Source organism: Canis lupus, chromosome 5, assembly GCF_003254725.2.
Source record: "Canis lupus dingo isolate Sandy chromosome 5, ASM325472v2, whole genome shotgun sequence".
NCBI classification, from domain to species: Eukaryota; Metazoa; Chordata; class Mammalia; order Carnivora; family Canidae; genus Canis; species Canis lupus.
The window spans coordinates 38,185,565-38,195,868 of NC_064247.1; positions in this window are offsets into that span (position 1 = coordinate 38,185,565).

The window sequence follows — 10,304 nt, forward strand, 5'->3', positions numbered from 1 at the left end:
TTCACACCAAGAAAACATCTTGTAGTCTAGCATTCTGGGAAGGCAGTGAAAAAACCCACCCCAGCCAAGTGGAGAATGCTAGGGAGTCAGGCAGGAAACAAATCTTCATTGACATTTGGTTTTCAACACCCAGGATCAAACCTGGGAATATGCTACTAGGTGATGTACGTGTGGGCCTTGAATGCCGACCTGACTTTGCACCTGTCCCATCAATTTTCTGCTTTTTCTGCAGAAAGGTAATACAGGGATCCCTGGGTGGCGCAGCGGTTTAGCGCCTGCCTTTGGCCCAAGGCGTGATCCTGGAGACCCGGGATCGAATCCCACATCGGGCTCCCGGTGCATGGAGCCTGCTTCTCCCTCTGCCTGTGTCTCTGCCTCTCTCTCTCTCTCTCTCTCTCTCTCTCTCTGTGACTATCATAAATAAATAAAAATTAAAAAAAAAAAAAAGAAAGGTAATACAACGGATGGACTAAAAATCTACTTATTAACCTGAGGGCAGTTTAAAGAAGTGGTTTATAACTGCAGACAAATACTGGAGTGACCCAGAGAGGTCTTAATAAAATACAGAAGCTCTAACACCCCTCAGACCAATTACATCAGAATCTATAGGGGGTGAGGCCCCAACACTGGTAAATTCAAAAAGCCCTCCCCCTCCAAGCACAGACTTTGAGGGCATTACGCTTCCTGAAATAAGTCAGACCAAGAAAGACAAATACTGCATAATCTCACTTATCTGTGGAATCCAAAAAAGACAAAGTCAGAGACACAGAGCAAGGGGTGGTTGGTTACCAGAGGTTGAGGGGTAGGAGAAATGGGGAGATATTGGTCAAAGAGAACAAACTTCCAGTTATAAGATGAACAAGTTTAGGGATATAATGACTATCTAATGTGATTGTAGCTGATAATACTGTATCGTATACTCCAATATAGCACGAAGAGGGTTGGTCTTAAATGTTTTCACCATAAAGAAGAAATGACAGTTATGTGATGGGTGGAGGAAGACTATGCTGGAAATCCACTTGAGATTTATAGATGCATCAGGTCAACGAGTTGTGTACCTTAAACATACACAAAGTTATTTGTCAATAAAATCTCCATAAATCCGGGAAACATTTCAAATTAAAATACTGTAACCCAAAAAGCTCCCTAAGCTAGTCTAAACATATAGCCAAGCTTGAGAGCAATGGTTTCTGGACCACTTCAGCATCTCCTGGGAACCTGATAGGCATGCCAATTCTCGCACCCAGCCTCGGACCGACTGAATCGGAAATGCCTGATTTAATAAGCCCGCCAGCTGATTTTGATTCATGCAAAAATTTGAGCGTCACTGTGTTAGAGCAGAGACCTCAAATCATTTCATATCATTTTGAAACTAGAGACCCTTGGATCTCTAATCAAGCACATTGTCTTCTGTACCAGACTTCCACCAATCAAGGCAATTACTAAGCTGTCACTCCTTATAATTCTGGGTCTCCTTTTGGAAAGTCTGGATAGGTAGCGCTCTCTGCACTTCAAATAGTGGCCACTGCTGCCTGGCTTCCCTCACTCTGCTGGGTCCTGTTTTTTTTTCAGGCAGCCCTCATGCTGTCATCTCTAAGATAGTCCTGAGAGGGGAACAATAGGCTGATGCAGGAGAGCTAAAATCCTTTAAATCCCCAACTTCACCTGACCTTCTAGATTCAATCTTCAACAATATATTCCCAGCATTCCTCTGATTGTGATGATTCCTTTTTATCCTTCACAATGGACTCCCCAGACAAAGCCCAGTGATGTAAGGCTAGAGATTCCATCTAGCCCTCATGTTCCCAGTTATGAGTTGATCTCAACCTAGAGTTCCTAATAGTAGCATCCAGTTTCATTTTTCTGTTCTCATTCCTTTTTATGATTCCAAGTATGAAAGATGATAGAGTAGTCTTGTTGCACAAAATCGGCTGTAGTAATGGATCTGCATACTCAAAGCCTGTACCCACCCACCCCCACCCCCCATTTGAGAGCTTGGCATCTTTGGCTCTATGCAACAGTCTAGTTTTTGTGTGTAAACTAAAAGTGACTAAATGACCCCACTGCAGTTTCTTAAAAGCCACAGAAGATCCTCCCCCACTGCGCCAACAGCTGTGTGAAGGGACTAGAGGCTCCTTCGTTTTCCTTTTTACCCCTCAGTTCCTCCCCTATCTTGCAACCCTTGGTGCATAGAAGCTGTTCTAATTCCCCTGCAGAATCTAGACTGCACATGCTTCCTCTTTGGATATATTGAGCAAGAGAAGATATAATAGAGGACACCAAGATTCTGTTGGAAGCAGCAAACAGCAGAAGGTCTCTGCAGTTCCTTGAGAAGGGGAGGTGTCTGATGAGAGGAATCTCAGAGACGTTTATTTTGGATCTAGTATTTGATACAAATCGAAGCAAGAAGAGTCTGGAGTCATCAGTTGGGCTCATTCATTCAATAAATATTTATTGAGTGCTTACTGCTGCTAGAGGCACAACCCTAAATACAACGCACTTCCTGCTTTAAGGAATTCACATTCCAGGCGGGAGCTGGAGGATGTGCACAGATACAACGGGAGGAATGAGATCCGACATGGGCCATGATGAGGTGCTCTGGGAAATCAGGTCAGGAGTTCCTAACCTGATTCGGGGCAGAGGAGAGGGAGGGCCTTACCTGAAGAGCTTGCAGGATGTAGCCAGGCGATGGATGGAGAGTGATAGAGAGGCAGAGGGCAAGAAGAGCCGTATATGAAATACAGCCAGTTGGCAACTGCAGGCCATTTGGTAGGAATCAGCATAGAGTGTGGGGGGGGATGGGAGAGGATGGTTCTGGAAGGATAAGAGGGAGGTTGTATTGCAGGCCAATGAAGAGCAGTTCAGCTGCTTTTGAGCTCAGGTTGCCTACTTGATACCTCTATTTAAACATCTCCGTAAGCATCTCAAATAAAAGCATGCCACAAATGAATTCTTGATTCTTTTTCGTGTATCCCCTCCGCTGATCCCACTGGCTCAGGAGTGCTGTAGCCAGAAAACTTGGAGCCATCCTTGGCATCTCTTTCTTTCACATTCCTCTCATCTGGTCCTTCACTAAGTCCCACTACAGCGACCATCAGAAAGCTTCCCGAGTCCCTTCACTTCTTCCTGTCTCCTGTGACACCACCCCCTGGCACCAACCACCCTACCGTCTTGCTCAACTACCTTGCACCTGGCTTCCCACGCACCACCCCCTGCTCCCTCCCACCTATTCTGCTCACAGTGCTTTGGGGAATCTTTTCAAAACTCAAATTGGACTGTGTACTCCTTCTGCTAAAGACCCTTAAATAACCTCTTATTATATTTCAGATAAATCTAATTAATTTGCTCTGCAAGTCCCACCCAGCTTCACTGTAAGCGGTCTCCTCCTGTTCCCCATGCTCCAACCACAAAAGTCTTCTGTTTGCTCTCTGGGGAGAAGCCAAGTTCTCTTGTGTGGATGCCTTGGGAGCAAGGTTAATTCAGACTCATCTTTCAGATCTCAACACCCTTTTCTGCATGAATGCATTCCTTAATGAGTGAGCTCTTCTCTAGCTGTGATTATGCCAATGAACCACATGTGCTGGTGTTCACACCCTTGCGTAGTCTTTTCCCACAATGACTTGGCACTGTGCCTTTACATGCCTTAACCTTCAGTAGATGACAGAGACAGAGCTGTGCCCACTGCCCTTCACTGGCCTGGCCACTTCTGCTTCCCCTTCCTTAGAACACTCACTCTTGGGATGCTCCCCCTTGGAATCCAGCTGCCATGTTGCAAGTAGCCCAAAACACATGGAGAGACCATGTGTGCTTATTTTAGTCAACAATCTCAGCTGAGCTTCCAGAAGACAGCCAGACTCAACTGCCAATCGTCTTAACCCAACACCTTAGGGGTTCTAGTTACTCAAGCGCTGCCCCACCCCCAACCACCCCCACCTCCGCCCACTGCAGCTACAGTCAACATCACATGGATCAGAAGAACCACCCAGCTGAACCCAGTCAACCAATACAATCAAGAGAGATCATAACTGCTTTTGGTTGTAAGCCACTAAGTTTAGGGTGCTTTGAATTATTACAGAATTGGGACAATCCTCCATCTAAAGAACATATATTCTTATTTTAGCTCAGAGAATCCAGTCCCATTCCTTGATAGCGTTTGCTGCAATATATAGCTCTGCTGGTACCTCCTCAGCATTAGTTCACCATTTTCATGACAGCAGAGACTGTGGCTTCTTATTCACTAGGAAAGAGTTTTTGAGGCACCTAAAATCTGCTTAATTGTCTGTTGAATGAAGGAAGAAAGAGTTGGGATTATATCCTGAGGGCAAGAGGATAAGAAATTTAAACAGGTGAGTGACAACATAGATTCATGTGGAAGAAAAGTGATATTTTAAAAGCTAGTTTTTAATGAGGATGGAATACTTCTTAGAGAGCTCATCTTATGCTTTAAGAAACAATAAAGACTTTGGGATTTGAAAAGGGAAGGCTTTGGGCTTCAGTCTGGGTAAGAGGTGATAAGACAGGAGAGGCTAAGAGTTAATGAAAAGTAATGTGAAAGGTGGCTTTTGGGGGGCTGCAAAAAAATAAATGGGATTTTAATATTTTGAGATGGGCTCTAGAGAGACATCTAGGGAGAAACTCCAAGCTGCCTCTGCTTCCTGTGTCTGTGTCTTCACAAGGCATTCTCCTTCATGGGTGTATCTGGATGAATTCCTTTCTTTCCAAATCTCCCCCTTCTTGGGAGGAGGTCCGCCATATTGGATGACCTCACCTTAACCCAATGACATCCGCAAAAGGACTATTTCCAGATAAGGTCACATTCACAGATACTGGGAGTTAGGACTTAGGCTTACATTTTAGGGGATACCCTTAACTCCAAACAGCCCAATACCCCATTTATATTGTTAGCAAGAGGTGCTCTAATTCTCCTCCCAACATGCAATCCCCAAGCCTTTCTTAACCTTTGTGGGCTTTGTGGTCCTTTCCAATGGGATATGAGAGACCTTTGGAATATCAGCTCTGCCTCTGAGAATGAAGGGAAGGTTTCAGGAGAGAGAACTGATAACCACAAGGGACATGTGAACCTCAGAAGTGAAAGACATCATCATGGACTCCCTGTAGTTAAAATTTTAGTTATTTTTCTTTAAAGATTTTATTTATTTATGAAAGACACAGAGATAGAGAAGCAGAGACACAGGCAGAGGAGAGAAGCAGGCTCCATGCAGGAAGCCCAATGTGGGACTTGATCCTGGGACCCCAAGATCATGCCCTGAGCCAAAGGCAGATGCTCAACCACTGAAACACCCAGGCGCCCCCAAAATTTAATTATTTGTCTATGAGCATGAACCTTAAGGTGTACACTCGGAAGGCTGAGAGACTGGTCTAATGGATTGGAGGTGGGGGCAAGCCAACAAAAACCATTGAGAGCCAATTGGAGGAATTTAAGGGGTAAAGAAGCATCGAGGATGAAAACAGGCTTCTGAATGAAACACCTGGGTAGCTATCCATGCTGAAGCTTAGCTGGGAAACTGAGGATCAGGAGCTCCTCACTGCAGTAATACAGACATTACAATGAGGGTCCCAGATGGGGAGGTGGCTGGGGTGGGGTTCCAACTCTAACCTCTGCTTTCCCAGTTGCCCTGCTATCGCAAATGTCGCAACAGGGGCCCTGTTGGATTGGATGAGCTCCCTAAGCATCTGAGAGCTTGGAAGGGCAGGCCAAGCTGGGAGGCTCTGGGAAAAACTGCGTCATTTTACTGAGTTTTTGGTAGTAATTGTTTATTATTTATAGGATTTTATTCAGAGAGCATGTCAATTTAATTTATTTTTCCTTAACGATCCATGCACAGAAACACATGTCCATTGATAGCTTGCTCAGTAGCTTAACATTGTCATCTTGAATGTTCTCCAAGGCTTCTTGGGCTCTCAGGGGTCCAGGTGCTCACACAGCATCAAAGCAATGTGTTACACAGGGGTGTTCAGTGGTGAGTGTTTTGAACTGGCGATTGAGGACTTGATTCTGTGCAGAAGTACATCATGAAGTTAACCGTTGCTAGAATGTGATGATTCTAAAGGATCTGATTGGTAACCATTAAAATCTGGTAAGCTCTTTCAATGGAATGGGTGACCTTTTCTCTAGATTATGTGTAGAAGGCATAGTAATGAGCTCCACTGGAGACCCACATACTGCCATTTTGATGATTCTGAATCATCCATTGGGTGAATGTCCATTTGGGTCTTTGTCTTCTGCTCAAATGACCATTTACTTATCTATGTCTTATTGGGGGTCTGATCACTGGTTTCTTGGGGAGACGGGAGAAGAGGCTGAAGACTCATGAGGAAGGGGAGATGCATAGCATCAGAGCATCAAGTCTCTATTGCCCCAATTCCCCAACCTGAGGTTCTTAGACTTTCTACCTACGTGCTCAGCCCATTCCACTCCAGATTTGGAGCTTTGAACTACCACTTCCTGACTGTTGCCTTAAGAAAACTATTAACCCTCTCTGAACCAGGTTCCTTAACAGCAGATTGTAGTCGAAGCTCCTGGCCTAACAGGTTTATAAGGATTAAAGGAGAATTCATCTGTGAAGCCCTTATCCTATCATCTGGCATGTGTATATTCGATAAATGTAACTTTCCTTTATTCACCTCTCCTGACTTATCTGTGGTCAGGATGGGACAAATATCTAAAGCCTCAGGTTCAGGTTTGCAGGTACCTAAAAATAACCCCTTCAAACCCCAGTGGCTTCAGACCTGTTGGGAGACCCTCCTGCCTTCCTCTCAGCTCACTGGCCTAGTAGGTGTGAATGCTTTAGGATTTCATATTTCCTCCAGAATTAGAGATTGCCCTGGATTCCTGTCTGTTTGGGTCCTTAATGCCCCGGGTGACTCCAGCCCTCAGCTGTGATCCCTGTACCTCTCCAGCCAGGGGCTTGAGGCCAGCACTGAATGGGCCAGTTGGTACTCTGAAATCCTCATTCTACTCCTGGCAAGATGTGTGCCCTTGGGCATCTGTTCCCTATGCAGCACCCCTTTTGGGGAATTACACCCCTATGTGAGTTGGTGATTTCCTGACCCGGGCGTGGGGGACCAGCCTGCAGCCAGATGCATGGCCTCAGCCACCTCCCATGGGCATCTCCCATGCCTGTTCTTGCTTCCCATTCCTGACAACCCAAGGGGACATGGTAGGCAGGAAAGTTGCACAGACCCCAAGTGTGAAGAGACAATGCAAGGGTTGATCAATCTGCACCTGTAGGGGGGCACCAGGGTGGCTCAGTGGTTGAGTATCTATCTGTCTTCAGCTCAGGGCATGATCCTGGGGTCCTGGGATCAAGTACCACTTCGGGCTCCCCACAGGGAGCCTGCTTCTCCCTCTGCCTGTGACTCTCTCTGCCTCTCTATGTCTCTCATGAATAAATAAATAAAAGCTTAAAAAAGAAAAATCTGCACTTGTCAAAGGAGAAACATAGATGTTAAAAACAGAGGTCACAGACAAAAAGCTACTGCCCCCCAACCCCCTGCAAGGAGTCATTTGTGGTTCAGCTTCTCTCTAACGTGCAAATTTCCCTTCCTCACCAGACTGTGGGGAGCTCCGACCATTCCCCACTTTCTCCCTGCCCCTTGCTTCTTTGCAGCCCAACCCAAATTCCATCTTTTTCTCTTTTTAAAATATTTTATTTATTCATTTGAGAGAGAGACAGAGAGAGCACAATTGAGGGGAGTGGCAGAGGGAGAGAGAGAGAGAGAGAAGCAGACTCCCTACTGAGCAGAGAGCCCTGATGCAGGACTCGATCCCAGGACCCTAGGATCATGACCTGAGCTGAAGGTAGACACTTAACCAACTGAGCCACCCAGGTGCCGCTCGTTGTGGTTCTTTCTTGATCCGTCCTGTAGAGCATTCCATTTCTAAGAATATATTGCAATTGCTGTTCATGGACATTTGGATTTTTTCCCTTGATTTCTTCTTCTGTATCTACCTCCCACTCAGCATATGATTTAAACTTCTTCCTCTCCCACTAACTGAATACAACCTGCATGAGAGCAAAGACTATTTTTTTCTGGATTCTCAGAACCTGCAGAGTGTGTGGAACACAATTGGTGCCCAAAGTATGTGTTGACTGCGGGAAAGTTCACTTAACCTCCTCTTGGTTACTTAAAGTGCTGCTCAAACATTCTCTCCTCCTCCAGGCCTTCAACAACTTCTCCAGGCTGATTTTCAACAATGAAGACGATGACAGCAACAGTAGCTCCCATTGTTGAGCTTACTGTGTGTGAGAAGATTTTTTCTTTTTTCTGTTTTAAAGATTTTATTTATTTGTTCACGAGAGACACACACAGAGAGGCAGACACAGGTAGAGGGAGAAGCTGGCTCCCTGAGGGGAACCCAATGTGGGACTGGATCCCAGGACCCTGGGATCACGACCTGAACTGAAGACAGATGCTCAACCACTGAGCCACCCAGGCGTGCCCTCTACCCCAACTTTTAAAGCAAACGTGGATCCAAAGAACAATACATCCCCAGGGCCATGCTGCAGCCTCCTCCCCAGGTCCCCAGATCCTGTCCCTGTCCCCTTGCCCTCCTCTCTCCCATGACCTATGTCTGGGCTGCTACTTGGAGCTACCCTGCAATTTAGGAAATCTGTCCACATCTTCACCTTCTCCATGGCATTCTGTGAATGGCCTGGGCTATTTTAGAGGAAGGGAATGTAAATATCCCTGAAAAAATAAATTTTGACCTAAAGAGTTGGTAAAATTCAAGTCATTATCATCTGGATCATCTCCAGTCTCTGAGTTGTGAAATAACATTTCGAAATGTCATAAAAAAAAAAGTGGCCTGGATACTGCAGTGATGGATCTGAAGGGCCTGACAGCTCTAGTACTTAGCTTGGAATTTATGAATCAAAAGCTTTAAAACTTAACCCAAGAAAGTTTTTTTAAGTACTACTATTTCCACCTAATTAAGGACTGTCATACAAATATGATTTATTTACAGCTATCATTCATGTATAGAGTAGAACTATCCAAGGCTTTTTAAAAAAAACTTTCTAATGACTTTAATGCATTAACTCAATCAAGGGGCTTTCTAAAAATATTATCTTTCCCCTTCTGGATAAAGAAATTAATGCCTACTTATCATATAAAATTTAGAAACTGTAGAAAAATATAATGAGAACATGAAAATTACTGGAATCCAACCACCTGGAGATAATCATGGTGGACACATATAGGAGAATATTTTGAATTTTTTTCTGTGCACACTTGTATGTAAATTTATATATGTACAGTATAAAAACTAGATAAAAATATGCATTGTTATGTATCTCACTTTATTTCACATTACATTTGTACTCATTAAACAGACTCGCAACTCTAAACATTGTTAGAAAACATGATTTTTAAGGACTTCAGGTTGTCTTTCTTATGGATTTACCATAATCTGTGTAGCCTTTTCCCCATTATTGGAAATTCTGTTTCTAATTTCTTGCTGTTATAAATAATGCTTTCATGAAAATCTTGTACATACTTTTCCCTTTTGATTATTTTCCTGGCCTAGATATAAACAGAATTAGTAGGATGAATACAGAATCAAAGGTTATGATCTTTATAAAGACTTCAAGGAATTGATCTCTTTCTTAGCAAGTTACATGGGGAAGACCATTCTTTTGTAATATCGAGTGAAAAAAATAGGAAATGGAATTAAATCTTCATTACCTCAGTTATTTGAAACACATTAAAATATGTCTTATAGGGGCAGCCCGGGTGGCTCAGAGGTTTAGCGCCACCTTCAGCCCAGGATGTGATCCTGGAGACCGGGATCTAGTCCCACGTCAGGCTCCCTGCATGGAGCCTGCTTCTCCAACTCTGCCTGTGTCTCTGCCTCTCCCTCTCTCTGTGTCTCTCATGAATAAATAAATAAAATCTTAAAAAATAAATAAATAATGAATTTAAAAAGTCTTATAGAAAGATATATGTAAGTGATTGCCTCTGAGCAGTGAATTGTTTTTTGTTGTTCTTTGTCTTTATTTTTCTACTTCTTTAGACTTTAAAACTTTAAAAAAAATAAAAATAATTTTTATCTATTTATTTGAGAGAGGGAGAGAACGTGAGTTGGGGGGGAGCAGCAGAGGGAGAGGGAGGAGCAGACTCCCTGCTGAGCTGGGAGCCCAGTGCAGGACTCCATCCCAGGATCCTGAGATCATGACCTGAGCCAAAAGCAGACACTCAACCTACTGAGCCACCCAGGTGCCCCCACCCCTCAAAGTTCTCTGATCCCAGATTACTCTAATATCTCATCTTATTAGTGGATG